The sequence below is a fragment of the Podarcis muralis genome, chromosome 1 (assembly GCF_964188315.1).
Source record: "Podarcis muralis chromosome 1, rPodMur119.hap1.1, whole genome shotgun sequence".
Taxonomy (NCBI): domain Eukaryota; kingdom Metazoa; phylum Chordata; class Lepidosauria; order Squamata; family Lacertidae; genus Podarcis; species Podarcis muralis.
Genome location: NC_135655.1, coordinates 120,923,732 through 120,939,356, shown reverse-complemented (window position 1 = coordinate 120,939,356; position 15,625 = coordinate 120,923,732). Strand labels below are relative to the sequence as shown.

Genomic DNA, 15,625 nt, shown 5'->3' with positions numbered 1-15,625 from the left:
AGAATGTCAAACAGGAACTTGCTTTCAGGGAAGCAAAAATATGAGGACTGCCAAGCTGAGCTGCTAAATTTAAAGTGTCTCTTTTGATTGTCAGCACTAGACAGAATCTCTCTCTCTCTCTCTCTCTCTCTCTATATATATATATATATGGCACATTCATATAACAGAGGATCTCATTTTCTGTTTACCCTGCCGCCGCCCTCAAATCCCCTCTTTTCATGTTATTTTGGAAGCGATTGCATTAGAGACACATTTCGAAGTATTCAGCAACCCCACAAAAATGTAAATAAATTTAAAAAAACCACAGTCGGGGGAAACATTCATGTGATTATTTCACATGAATCAATTGTACCTTAGAGCACCTTAAACACTGATACAATTTAGAGATTTATTTATTTATTTTTAAAGAGTGCATCCTCGATGTAATCGTTCCTTCCTCCGCTACCTTTTTGCATGAGGGCTGCATGCAAAAAGGCTCCTGACCAATTCACCCAGAATAAAAGGATGCGATCTTAGAGATAGTTCCTTAGCACTTAAGGAGGTGTGAAATGGACAGCCTAATTCACATGAGCGATCATCAGATTAATCTGGAGGAGAAATCTATGCATTGAATATAGGAGGCAGAGAGGCTTAAAAACACAAGCACAAAAAGCAAGGGAAACATCTCTTCCTTTTTACCATACTCTCTAAACAACATGGGTTTTTGTTTTTCAAGGCTTACATACATTATGGCTTAATTCATCCATTTTAAATGGCAGTGACATGTGAAAGGTGATTTAATCTGCATACGGGGGTTGTACATATTTCAAAATATGAAAGTGATTTTATTTCTTAGTTTTTTCAAATAATATTTTTGGATTGAGACACATGAGCTGCAACCACGGAAATATTGGCCAGTTATTAAACCTTAAGACAGGCATCCCCAGACTCAGTTCTCCAGCTATTTTGGGACTACAATTCCCATCATCCCTGACCACTGGTCCTGTTAGCTAGGGCTGATGGGAGTTGTAGTCCCAAACAGCTGGATGGCCGAGTTTGGGGGTGCCTGCCTTAAGACATTGACTCTTAGCCCTGGGCTTGTTGGTTTAGACTAACTACTGATCTATTGCAAATCTCCCTTCTTAGGGAAGGTGATGAGGAGAATCGTGGCAGGGCAACTGCAGACATTCTTGGATAATACAGATTATTATCTAGTCCGATTCCAATCTGGGTTTAGGCCTTGTCATGGGACCAAATTGGCCTTGGTCACCCTGATAGGTGACTTTTATTGGGAACAGGGCAAAGGGAATATGACCTTGCTCTTTATTCTCAATCTCCCTGTGACTTTTGATTCATTGATAGGTGGAAAACAGGGTCCTTAAAAGGTCCCTTGATAGCTGGAAAATAGGGAGATGGTCAGATTTTATTCCTGCTTACTACCTAAAAGGAATCTGTGTGTGTTTGCTTAAGGATGGAGGTGGACTTGAGTTTTTTCTGTTTCCATAAATGGGGAGTCAGCCATTCTTATGCGCCTTGTTCGCAACAGCCCTTGTTGTAACCTGATACCTCTACAGTGTTGTGGAATTTAGCCGCTTTTAGGCTTGTTGTCTATCAGAGACCGATAACCAGGCAACAGGTAGCAAAAATAAAGAGTTTTATTCTTGTACAAGAATGGTGACTCATCCACCTTGTGGTGCGGACAAGAGACCCCACATGCTTTTCTGGTTTCCCACAAAACAGCCTCCAAGTTACCCAGCTGCAAGCACCCCCACCTCCACTTCTCTCCCAAATCACCTTTATGCAGAAATTATCAGCAACCTTAACTATGTCTTTTGGGGACTTTCCGCTACATCTCCCTGCCCCCCACTTAAACCTGCCTAACTTCCTTTGTGAAACCTAGCTCAACCACAAACTTCATCCATCACCTTTTGGTTAAGCAAGTTTCCTGTTCTTGCCTGGAACAAGGTGTTCGGAGATGCAGCTCTTAGTAGCTTCGGTATTATTTCTGCTTTAGCCAATTTCTCCTGACCAGAGTGCCTCCATTTTCCAACACACTTCCAATACTATTGCACCTTTGAATGTCTTCCACCTCCTCCCAAATTCTGCAGATGCAGACACATGGTGTTGCCAATATCTTCTCCCCAACCCCATACTTTGTGCACCATCTGTTCTGATACAGAGGAACTGTATGTGGAATTCAAAAGCTTCCATACTACTTATCATTTATACCAGGGGTGGCCAACTCCTTTCAGAATTAAAAACTGGCAGTGATCTACCCCTGTTTTGGGAGCTCAAAGTTGAGCTTTTTTTTTTTAGCAGGGGGACTTCCGTTTTTGGGGAGGTTAAAAGGCAAGGGACCAAGGGGTAAAGTCCCTCACAAAAAGATCGCTGTGGATCAAAACAGCAGCACAGACAAAGCTTTGTGGTGTAGTGGTTCAGAGCAGTGGACTCGTAATCTGGGGGACCGGGTTCGTGTCTCCGCTCCTCCACATGCAGCTGCTGGGTGACCTTGGGCCAGTCACACTTCTCTGGAGTCTCTCAGCCTCACTCACCTCACAGAGTGTTTGTTGTGGGGGAGGAAGGAAAAGGAGATTGTTAGCCGCTTTGAGACTCCTTAGGGTAGTGATAAAGCAGGATATCAAATCCAAACTCCTCTTCTTCTTCTGTGTTCCCTTCCAGAGATCATACAACAATGGAGGCCGGGGCGAGGGGGCGTGGCAGGAGTCAGTTTTAGTGACGCTAAGGGAAGGGAGCCAGAGATCGACTGCGATCTACCAAAACCTTGCAGGGATCTACCAGTAGATCACGATCAACCTGTTGGACACCCCTGATTTATATGATCCATTAATGCACATGGACCTGTTCTAAGTGAAACAGGGGCAGAGGAGAGAGAGAGAGAGAGAGAGAGAGAGAGAGAGAGAGAGAGAGAGAGAAGGCCTGTAATCTGCACATTCCTCCCAAAAGAGCTGGGTATGGATTTTGCATTTATTTTACATACCCCATGATGTGTCACTGCTAAGCAGCAAATGACCTTCCTTGCATTTTTAGAAGGGAGTACCTTGATATAAGATGGACACCCTGGGTAGGGTTGTTTTGCCTCCCCTCCCTCTGCCGATAGCAAGCATCATAGAGAAGTGGTCTGAGGTAATCTAAATGTCATTATGTGGACTTAGTTCCTTGATGTATTGGTCAAGCTGAACACAGTAGCTCCCATTTATCAGCCTGTGATTCAGAAGTCTAGTAGGTCCAAAGGGTTGCTGTAGTACTAATCAGCTGATACCCACAATTTGTATCAAGTCTGTCATTGCAAGGTCGCTGCTGGGAGGGAGAAGGCAGTCAATGGGAGGGCCTGTGACCATCTCGCGGGATGGCAAAACGCAATAGCAAAAACGTCAATTTACACCCTGTCTTTGGAGAACGTGTGAAAAAATGTATCTATTCAGACAGAGGAGTTATTTTTTTCTGGCTAACCCAGATACAGAATTATTGTATGTGCGTGTGTGTGTGTGTGTGTGTGTGTGAGAGAGAGAGAGAGAGAGAGAGAGAGAGAGAGAGAGAGAGAGAGACTAATCCTAAACAATATTAAATGGAGCAAGGTTCTATTGATTTAAATGTGACTCGCATCCAAGTAAACATATTTAGGGCCTGATTCTCAGCGTGGGTATCCAAGCTTTGATGTTCAACAGAGCATTTCACTGTCATCCTCTATCATTGATTATATACAACGGAAATGTCAATTGCTTTACAGTGACTATGAAGGTGGAGTCCAATAATAGGTTATTGTTCTCTATATTCTCCTTGTTTGTTCCAAATTTATATTCCTCCTTTTAGCCTATTTCCCAGGTCAGTAAGGCGGCTTATGAAATAGAGAAGCCATGTTCTTACTGAGGATTCTAGCCAGCCTAGGATGTTCCAATCCACCCCTGATTTTCTGAATGCTCAAAGTGCAATCCTGATGTACTCCCAGGTAAGGAATGCTGGTGAATCACCAAAAAAGGCTGCAATCCTCAACAGATTTGCCTGAGAGGAAGCCCCATTGAACATAGTGGAATGTGTTATTGTTTAGTCGTTTAATCATGTCCGACTCTTCATGACCCCATGGACCAGAGCACGCCAGGCACTCCTGTCCTCCACTGCCTCCCGCAGTTTGGTCAAACTTATGCTGGTAGCTTCGAGAACACTGTCCAACCATCTCGTCCTCTGTCATCCCCTTCTCCTTGTGCCCTCCATCTTTCCCAACATCAGGGTCTTTTCCAGGGAGTCTTCTCTTCTCATGAGGTGGCCAAAGTATTGGAGCCTCAGCTTCAGGATCTGTCCTTCCAGTGAGCACTCAGGGCTGATTTCCTTCAGAATGGATAGGTTTTATCTTCTTGCAGTCCATGGGACTCTCAAGAGTCTCCTCCAGTGGAATGTACTTCCATGTAAATGCATAGAAACGGGTTATAAAGATGTCATCAGCAATAAAACACCCACAGGCCAAAAGTAGTACGGCTTTTAGTTTGGAAATCCTAGGTATGTTTACCAGAAGTGACTCCTGTTGATGAGACTTGTTCCCATGTAAGTGGGTACAGGATTCCAGCCTTAAGCCTGAAGGAGGCTCCCAACTTGCAGGTCCTTGTAAGACCAGTGGAAACAGTTGGTCCTGACAAGTATTAACCACTCTGAATAATTGCCACCTGCCCAGATTTTCACTTGTCTGAATTAATTTTAAGGTGATTTCTAATTAATTGATGCCTGTTTTTATGCATATTGTGTTGTTTTTATGAAGTTAGCTGCTCTGAGCCTCAGCCGGGAAGGGTGGGATACAATTATTATTATTATTATTATTATTATTATTATTATTATTATTATTATTATTATGCAGACTGCCAAAAAGTATATGGAGTGAGTGGCACCTTAATCCCAGTTCCTTGAGATGCCCCCCCCCCCATTCCTTTTACCACGAAGCAACTTGTTGCCATTCAGGGAAACAATCTTTAGAAGAACTGCTGTGTGCCCGGTGGAAAGTGAAACAAATTAGCCGAACAAGGCGACTGGAATTAGAGAAAGGGAAAAGTTCATTTCTCCTCTTTCATCACTCGGCTGCCTGGCGTCTAATTACTTCTAGAATTACCTCAGTGACTTTCAATCAAAGGCTGACTGGGATTATCCCACAAACCTCAACCATGTCAGTTTATGAAGGTTTCTACATATTTCAGACACACAGACACACACATATCCCCCCAATAATTAAAAATAAATAATGCTCTCAGCTACAGTGCTCTCCCTTGTAACAATTCCTGCATCAGACATTGCCTTTCTAGAGTAGCAGGTTTTCCTACTCACATTTCAGAGTTAAAGCACAACACATTCCTTGCCTGTGTTCTTTTTCAGCTGTCTTTTACTTAGCCATTAATGCCTACAAGCATTAGTTTACAGTGGTACCTCGGGTTAAGTACTTAATTCGTTCCGGAGGTCTGTACTTAACCTGAAACTGTTCTTAACCTGAAGCACCAATTTAGCTAATGGGGCCTCCTGCTGCCACTGCACCACCACTGCACGATTTCTGCTCTCACCCTGAAGCAAAGTTCTTAACCTGAAGCATTATTTCTGGGTTAGCGGAGTGTGTAACCTGAAGCGTATGTAACCTGAAGCATATGTAACCCGAGGTACCACTGTAGTTCCAATTTGAGGGCATTCCACAGTTCCAATTTGGAGCAAGAGTTCACCGATTTGGGGTGAGATCTTGCCCCAAATGGATGTGATCTTGTCCAAAAATTTTGCCGTAGGTGGTGACATTTCTCCATCACTGGTGGTGACAGGACAAGCAGGGCACTTGTGGAGGCAAGTCACCTGGGGAATTTCTGCCTTCTGAGGCATTGGCCTCACCTTACCTAACAGCCAAGATGGTCCTGGTTTTCTTCCTTTGGCTTTGAGCAGCTTGAAGTTTCGTTTGCACCTATTGATGTAGCAAGTATGATTTCCAGATTTCCAGAACCCATTTTGTTAATAATAATAATAATAATAATAATAATAATAATAATAATAATTTATTTATACCCCGCCCCTCTGGCTGGGCTGCCCCAGCCACTCTGGGCGGCTTCCAATATAATATTAAATTACTGCAATACATCAAACATTAAAAGCTTCCCTAAACAGGGCTGCCTTCAGATGTCTTCTAAAAGTCTGAAATGTGAAAAGACAGGCACCTGGAACCTGTGAGAGTCTATCCTCAGTTCTTGGCTGAGGCAGTGAATGCCAAACACTTTACTTTTCCTATTTTTCAGATCTGCTTGTTCTTACCTGTGTATTACAGCACTGCTGAAATGTACTTTGTAAAAGCAATGGATGTTCCGCCGTGTAGCTGTAAATTTTGCTCATGCCTATACCTTCCAAAATATTTATAACTCCAAACAAGAAATCAGTCGCTTCTCCATTCATAATGAGCATGCTTTTGATCAACGCGGCTCCTTTTCAATCCATAGCACATAAAGTTTAAAAAATCAGTTTTTCTTTTTTTAAAAAAAAAAGTTTGCAAGAATTGCAGACTATGAAATTCGGCCATGTATCAGCATTGCGTTTTCACACTGGATAGAGAGTAATCTGGTTCTAAATGCAAACTGGTATCACTTGCTTGGGGCTAGAACAAGGGTAGAGGTAAAAGCAGTGCTACGATAATATTGAATACGATCTAGCACTCAAGGTGATCCATGTCTCCGCAATCCTTACAACAACCTTGTGAGGTAGGGAAGGGCAAAGTATTGTCCCCACAGTCATTCATTTATTTTATAGGCTTTTATCCCACCTTTTGATCAAACGATTCCCAAGACAGCCTTATAATAGATTACAGCAATAGCAAGAGACAAGAGCAAGCCCTGCAGCCATTATTCCAGTGTCTGGTAGCAGAGACCAGAATGTCCTTCCCTTCATTAATGCACATTCCAAGTGAAGGCTGAGAGAGGATGGTTTTGCCTAAGGCCACTGGGTGAGGCCACAGCTGAGGTAAAGAAGAATGAGAAAGGGGGTCTTTTCTGCTCTTATTTCATACTGTTAACCACAATAGTACACCTGTCCTTCCTCCAGATATCATCAAAGTCAAGAGTGGGCATATAACTAATAAATGCTGCATGTGTGTTGAGAGGGAATCCTGCTTGGAACGTGAGAAAATCAGGAACCAGATTTATTCTGAACCATGCAAGGGGGGAGAAAAGGGGTGTGTTGTCGTGTGTGTGTGTGTGTGAGAGAGAGAGAGAGAGAGAGAGTGAGAGAGAGAGAGAGAATGGATCAGTGTTTCTCCTTTACTATTCACTATAGTCCTGTACTAAGGACACGGGTGGCGATGTGGTCTAAACCACTGAGCCTAGGGCTTGCTGATTGGAAGGTCAGCGGTTCGAATCCCAGCGACGGGGTGAGCTCCCGTTGCTCGGTCCCTGCTCCTCCCAACCTAGCAGTTCGAAAGCACGTCAAGTGCAAGTAGATAAATAGGTACCACTCCGGCGGGAAGGTAAACGGCGTTTCTGTGCACTGCTCTGGTTCACCAGAAGCGGCTTAGTCATGCTGGCCACATGACCCGGAAGCTGTCTGTGGACAAATGCCGTCTCCCTCGGCCTATAGAGCAAAATGAGCACACAACCCCAGAGTCATCTGCGACTGAACCTAACGGTCAGGGGTACCTTTACCTTTATAATCCTGTACTGGTCATAGGAAGTTGCACTCTGGGAAAGCCTTAGGACATGGGTAGGCAAACTAAAGTCCGGGGGCCATATCCGGCCCAACCGCCTTCTAAATCCGGCCCGTGGGAATCAGCATGTTTTTACATGAGTAGAATGTGTGCTTTTATTTAAAATGCATCTCTGGGTTATATGTGGGGCATAGGAATTTGTTCATTTTTATTTTTATTTTCAAAATATAGTCTGGCCCCCCACAAGGTCTGAGGGACAGTGGACAGGCCCTCTGCTGAAAAAGTTTGCTGACCCCTGCCTTAGGAGTAGAGGCCAGGCCTTTGTTTTCAATGGAACCAATCCATCAATTTCAGTCTCTCTCCTTTTCTCGTCTTACATCCAGTTTGAGATATTTCTGCATCAGTTTGTGGATTCATTTCCTTCCACTAAAATTCATCAGTATTTTAGGGTGGCTCTCTATTTTGCGAGCAACACAGTCTCATATAATGCAATGTTGTATATTTGGCATTAATATGTTAATTCTTCCCCACATATTGGTGGACCCAACTGAGTTTGTCCCCCATCCCTAGATGCTAGACTTCAATATCTATTTCACTTGTTTGTTTATTAGAACTCCAGGATGCAGAAGATTTAGCCTATTGCAAAAGGAAGGTACAGTCATACCTCATGTTACGTCCGCTTCATGTTACGTTCTTTCAGGTTATGTCCCGTGGCGACCCGGAAGTACCAAAAAGGGTTACTTCCGGGTTTCACCGCTCACACATGCACAGAAGCACAAAATGACGTCACGTGCATGCGCAGAAGCGCCAAATCACAACCTGCACATGCGCAGATGTGCCGCTGCGGGTTGCATTATTTTCATATTGCGAACGGGCCTCTGGAATGGATCCTGTTCGCGGCCAGAGGTACCACTGTATACGCTTAAGACTAAAGAATTCTACGCCCAGGAATTTATTTTGTGCACCAGAACAGAATGCACCTCAGAGCTCTTCCACCGCAAAATCCATTCCTGGTGAAGTTTAGGGCAGCTCGGAAGTTACCGTATTTTTTGCTCTATAAGACTCACTTTTCCCCTCCTAAAAAGTAAGGGGAGATGTGTGTGCGTCTTATGGAGCGAATGCAGGCTGCACAGCTATCCCAGAAGACAGAACAGCAAGAGAGATTGCTGCTTTCACTGGGCAGCGATCCCTCTTGCTGTTCTGGCTTCTGAGATTCAGAATATTTTTTTTCTTGTTTTCCTCCTCCAAAAACTAGGTGCGTCTTATCGCTTCTCGGCCTTTTGGCTAAGATCAAGTGTAGTATCAAAAACTAGGTGCGTCTTGTGGTCTGGTGCGTCTTATAGAGTGAAAAATATGGTATTTTCTTCCTGCTGATGTTAAACAACTGCGAGTCAGCAAGCCTTGCTGATCTACTTCCAGATTCAGTAGATCCAGATCTGTCTTCTGCCTGCTCCTGATCTAAGACACAGTGGAATCTTTCAGCTGATCTGGTCACTTCCCGTTGTACTGGTCATGGGTCACTGCACTTTACGGCGAACCACCACCCTGGCAGAAATATTTGGGTATTGCCGTATAAAAAGGCGCTGAAACTCGGTGAGAGAATCTTCAGGGAGAGGATCACTTGGCAAGCTGCCTTGGCAAAAATGGCATCCCTTTCGTGTGCTTCACTTTTTCAATAGCACCTAAGGTCAGGTAATATACAAAGCAGCATTAATATGTTTTCTGTCAAGAGAAGCTTGACTGCATTCTCAGGTTAAGGGCAGAAGGCGCATTCAATAAGTGCTGAGCCAGGAGGGAGAGAGGGAAGCAGCGCTAAAGTGGTTCAGCTGAGGGTATGGATGGCGGGAGGAGGGAAAACATGTGTTTCCCCCCAGTGTTGCGGCACATAACACAATCACCTCTTTTTTATTTACCTTTTCTAAAAATAAATAAATCATAAAATGGAGGCTACGTTTGGATACAGTGCTAAGCCATAAACCACAGTCGTTGTTTTTTCGAAATAATTTTTACTAAAGATTTTCTTGAATTACAAAAGAACGTGCAATGTCTTGTAGTTCAGCAAATTAGCCTGTGCACAAGCTGTCCATTGGTGCAAGCATTTTGAACTCTTCCACTTCCCTCCTCCCTTCCGCTAGATGGTAAGCAAGCCATATTGTACTTAGGCTCAGGGTGCAGTCACGCGACAGTTTATTCCGTTTCCTTTACTGTTAATTTCCACGTAATATTTCAGCTTTCGCATGATGTCAAAGCCACTTCAGGGAAACGAATGGAACATAGCACATGTTTAGCACTCGTTTCCTCTTACTTGTTTCCAGAAAATATCTGAGTGCAGGCTCCTTAACCCGGAAAACCATGGAAGTAAAGTGACAAAAAATTGACAGCAGGGCCTAAAAATACCTGGTGAAGCACAAATGTTGGCAGGTTAGTCGTTTGAGCCAGTGTGGTGTAATGGTTCAGAGCGATAGTCTCGTAATCTGGGGAACCGGGTTCGCGTCTCCGCTCCTCCACATGCAGCTGCTGGGTGACCTTGGGCCAGTCACACTTCTTTGAAGTCTCTCAGCCCCACTCACCTCACAGAGTGTTTGTTGTGGGGGAGGAAGGGAAAGGAGAATGTTAGCCGCTTTGAGACTCCTTAAAGGGAGTGAAAGGCGGGGTATCAAATCCAAACTCCTCCTCCTCCTCCTCCTCCTCCTCCTCCTCCTCCTCTTCTTCTTCTTCTTCTTCTTCTTCTTCTTGTGTGTGTGGTATCCCAAGCTGCAGGACTGAGCATGCAAGCAGGCACTAGTTTGAGATGGTTGGATTTCCTGAGTCTGTTCATGTTTGCACGTCCTTGGTGATGGAGGCAGATTTGAAAGGACCAACCCACAGAAACCCCAACTAAAGAATCATGGCAAGAAAAATTGATGGACTATGCAGAACTGGCAAAATTGACATATAAGCTACGGGACAAGGATAACTGTGACTTTAAGGATGAATGGGAACCTTTCACAAAATATTTGAAGATGCAACAAAGCGAACTGGACTCCTTGACAGGTTTTGAATAAACATTCACAATTTTCTTACTGATAATAATTAGCTAAACAGTTTGAGGATCTATACAACTGTGTAACATGCAGAAAATAGCATTATTGGAGAAACCAAAGACTGGAACTGAGGGAAGTCGGGGGTGGGGTGGTGGAATGGGTTCTGTGGGGGGGAGGGGAGGGAGGAAAAATGGGGGGGGGGGAATAAGGATATGTTTTTGGAAAATATGTTTTGTTATAATTTTGAATAATAATAATAATAATTAAAAAGAGGAAGAAAAAAAAATGAAAGGACTAACCCACTGTCTAGTCCAGGCATAGGCAAACTAAGGCCCGGGGGCCAGATGCGGCCCAATCGCCTTCTCAATCCGGCCTGCGGACGGTCCAGGAATCAGTGTGTTTTTATATGAGTAGAATATGTCCTTTTATTTAAAATGCATCTCTGGGTTATTTGTGGAGCATAGGAATTCGTTCATATATTATTTTTCTTCAAAATATAGTCTGGCCCCCCAACAAGATCTGAGGGATAGTGGACTGGCCCCCTGCTGAAAAAAATTGCTGAACCCTGGTCTAGTCTATCTGAAGACACCTCCCCAGAGGGAGAAAGCTCTTCAGGGATGGGAGACAGCCCTCTCAGTATATCAGTCTGCTGTGACATGTGTCCTAAGGTATCTGAGGTGGGCTTCTGCCTTGACAGCCCAGTCGGCCCTTCTGTGTGACCCAAGCTGATGTCCCCCAGCCTGCTAGGTCCAATTCCTCTTGTTCTCCATCTTCTCCCTCTCGGACCAGTCCTATCAAATCACCTCTGCTGGGCTCATGACAGGATGCTAAATTAAACACCATCCTTATGGACCACCCCGGTAGATGTAAGCAGCATATCTGTACATCTTTGTGCTGGTAAATCCTAGCAGAGCAATTGCAGTTTGCATCTTTCTTGGAGATGCACCACTTCAGCCCAAATTGTTCAAATTCTCCCTCCTGTAATTTTTTTTTTTTTAAAGGAACATTTCAAAATGAAGGTTTCCAGCTGGCTCCTAATTCTTCTATGAGCCAGGCAGCCCTATCGAGTAGTAGAGTAAATAGACTCAGCTATCCACATCTTGAAAGTGGTCCAGGTCCAGGAAGGGTGGGCCATCTGCATGGAGCTATGGAAGTCATCTACAAATATCTCAAGGGCTGTCACATGGAAGATGGAGCAACCTTGTTTTCTCCTGCTCTGGAGGCTAGGACCTGAGCCAATGGGTTCAAGTTACCAGAAAGGTGATTCTGACTAAACATCAGGAAGAACTTTCTGGTGTCAAGGGCTGTGGAACAGACTCCCTCAGAAGGTGCTGGACTTTCCTTCCTTGGAGATTATAAAGCAGAGGTTGGATGGCCAACCTCTGGTGGTCCTCTGGGTCCCTCAGGGTCCCTTCTGTGCTGGGCCCGGTGGTAGCCCGTGAAACGCAGTCCAGGTCTGGTGCAGAATCCAAAGGTTCTGCTGAGAGTCGGTCCGACAGGGCCAAGGCAGGACACGAGGCAGGAAACCAGGCAAGGACAGGGGCAGGATCTAGCATATAGCAGTGTTGCTCCCGCAACCTGGGGCAGGGTCCGACAGCCTTTTATCTTTGTCAGGGTAGTGGCCGGTCCTGATCCCCCAGCGACACACCTCCCTGTCTCGCCCGAAGGTGAGCACTCCTCCTGCGAGTACTCAGTTCTCTCTTTCTCTCAGACCTTAGTCTCTGCAGCTCAGGAGACATTGGTGGGTTACTAGACTGAGAGGCCGCCTCAGCCTCTCCTGACCAAACCAGTAGTGGAGCAGCTGTAAGTGATGACCCAGCTTAAGGCAATGAGGTAATCCCCGCATCTGGAGCCAGGGCAGGCTCAGGCCCCTGACTCAGCCCAGCTGGTCTTTGTTGCAGGGGAACCTGTGCAGACTGGGACTCTTCAGGACCAGGACCCAGACTTGGTTTAGATGATGCCTGAGGCAAAGGATCCAGTGCAGACTGAGTCTCCTCTGGTTCCGAGTCCGAGCCCGAGTCCCAGGCCATCACACCTTGCAACTCTACAGTTTTGTGATTCTATGTTAACATTCTTGCATTTGGTTTTGATGTTTCTTGTCATTTCTGTTCAGAGCACTGTAAGCTGCTTTGAGCACTGTCGTGTAAATAAACCACAAAATCACCCTCATCCTCTGATCTTAACAAAACTCTTAAGTTGCCTTGCGCTTCTGTGGGCTGCATTTGGTAGCCCAGTGGGCTAATGAAATGCAAAACACCAAGGATGAAAGGATGCCATAAATTATCATAATGATGACTCGATCGGCTCCTTTGCTTACATGAGTCTTCTTCGACCAGCATGCTGCCAGTCTCCAGAAGGAAATTATATGTTCCTGCCTATCCTTAAAACAGATCTGTGGATATTTTGATGGAGTAAGGGGCTGCTTTCATCCCCTCACAAAAACACAGCGAACTGTGCCGCATCAAAGAAATAATTCTCCTTTTTTATTATTTGATTTGCAAGGGAGATGGCATGCAGAACTGAAAGCTGCAGCCCAAGAACCTAGCTATCTTTGATCTGCCTAGTGGTGAGCAGAGGACCTGATACTGTGACACTTAAAGCGCTGAGGGAATGCTCCTCAGTCCTGCCGAAGCTCAGGAAATTGCCTCGTGTAAGAGATTTAATGGTTTTCTTTAATGCACCTGCAGTTTTCGACTGCAGGGCTCCCAGGGATCATGTTTGCTTCTTTCTCCCCCCTCCGTTTAGCTGTTGTTTCTTTCTCATCTCTGGCCAGGTTGAGAATTTCTAGCTTTCAAGCACTTGTACACTGTCAAAGGCTCGACTGTCCTGCTACCTCTAGTAACGCTGGGGCAATAAACACGCAGGACAATCCTCAACAGGATAGCAAGCTGGCTGTTGAGTTGGCTGGTTTCCTGGTAGTGATGATACATATTGTTCCCTTAATCAATAGAGATGCTTTGCAGGGGAGGCAACTTCAGAGACAGAGAAGGGGAGGGAGGGCACACAGCTTAAAAGACCAGAACATCCTGAGTGAGAGACAAACAGCAGTAGGTGAGATGCTACTTTACAAACCTGTAAGATTTCGCTTTCTGAGTCATTCTCCCGTAAACGGATACATTGCAGTAATTAAGAGCTGTAGCCACAGGAGAGTCTGTGGGGATCAGTACTTTCAAGGATATAAACCAACAGATTCACCTTGAATTGTTCAGCTTTTCAGTCATGAGGATATATGGGGGAATGTGCAGACAATGGTCTATCACCTGATCACCTAATACAGTGGTACCTCGGGTTAAGAACTTAATTCATTCTGGAGGTCCGTTCTTAACCTGAAACTGTTCTTAACCTGAGGTACCACTTTAGCTAATGGGGCCTTCTGCTGCTGCCACGCCGCCAGAGCACGATTTCTGTTCTCAACCTGAAGCAAAGTTCTTAACCCGAGGTACTATTTCTGGGTTAGCGGAGTCTGTAACCTGAAGCATCTGTAACCTGAAAGTGTCTGTAACCCAAGATACCACTGTAAATAAATGTCTTCCTAGCTGGAAGTTATTAAATTCATCTTACTATTTGGCAGGTGCCTTCGTCCTACTCTTTCCAATGCCTGCTCAAAACTTCCTTGTTTTGTTTAGATGAGCCTCGACAGACATTCAGTTTTATTATGCATATTTGTTTTGAAAATGGTGGATTTTATCCATGTTTGGATAATTTTATTTTACGTTTACTTGTTTTTGAGGTCTGTTGATTTTGCTTGGTATTTTCTAATGAATATTTCAAGTCATTTCATATTCATGATTATTCTGCTTTTTTTGAAGCAGTATATAAATATTGTTATAGAATAGTAAGCATACAGCTTCAGTGATATTAAACCAATTTATTTAGATTTGGAGTGAGTCACATTAATTTTTGGTGCCTCCAGTTACCTCCTCACTGCAAAAAAACAAAAACAAAAACACACACACACGAAAGAGATTGTAATAAGGGGGCTGGCCAAATTGAAAAACTCTGATTTTTCTGGTTCATGCTCTCAAACATCTGATGGCTGCCACTCTGACAGTGAGAGCACTGAGAGAGGAACCCAAAGTCGGACAGGAAATATTTCTGAGCCAGGAATTCACTCCCCAATTTATCTCCCAGTACTGAGGAATAAGGAAGAAATTCACACTTCCTGAAGCAATATGAAAACCAAAACACAGCTCTCTTTCATAATTTGCACTTCTCTAAATTTTGTGATGAAGTTTGTAATTAATGCAAATGTTTGCGAAAATAACATTCAAAACTGCATTATACTAATGGAAATCACTTCCAGATGTGTGTATTAGAAGAAATGTATACTTAAGAGTTTGGTGAATTTTCATGGGGACTTCTTAAAGAAAATTACAGAAACTTAAAGAGTTGCAGAAATGAACATAGGATTGCAAAAATGAGAATCTGAAAGAAACCAAGATTGACAGATTCACCCATATCTATTTTCAGCATCAATCAGAACTTGAAGCCTAAATATGCAAAATGGAAATGAGAAATGGTGGTTCGGTAGTTCTTTTATTAAGCAGGTTGCCTTGAAGTGTCTTCAATGGGAGCTAAAAACTGTGAGATTAATTGAAATGCACTACAGTGGTGGTTGGCAGGTACCCATCAGGCCTTGGGGAAGGTAAACACCAGAGAGAGAGAGAGAGAGAGAGAGAGAGAGAGAGAGAGAGAGAGAGAGAGACGGAGCGTACCTTTCAACATTTCTAGAATGAAAATAGGGATGTCCAGTGCTATTTTTCTAGAAAATAGATGCCAGAACTCGCCATGAACACCTCCCTTGTTCTATTAGAATGGCAATGAATTTCTCCAATGAAAATAGAGACGTCCTACCACACCCTCCACGGGGACGTGGGTGGCGCTGTGGTCTAAACACAGAGCCTAGGGCTTGCTGATCAGAAGGTTGGTGGTTCAAATCCCCGCAACGGGGTGAGTTCCCGTT

At 44.2% G+C, this 15,625-nt stretch overlaps 1 protein-coding gene and 1 pseudogene across 1 annotated transcript in view; both read left to right on the top strand.

Moving 5' to 3' along the window:
* The window catches only part of TMEFF2 (transmembrane protein with EGF like and two follistatin like domains 2), a 256,384-nt gene that overhangs the window by 90,051 nt on the left and 150,708 nt on the right, over positions 1–15,625 (top strand). The gene's annotated exons all lie outside the window — the stretch shown is intronic.
* Positions 8,904–9,074, top strand: LOC114585740 (U2 spliceosomal RNA; annotated as a pseudogene).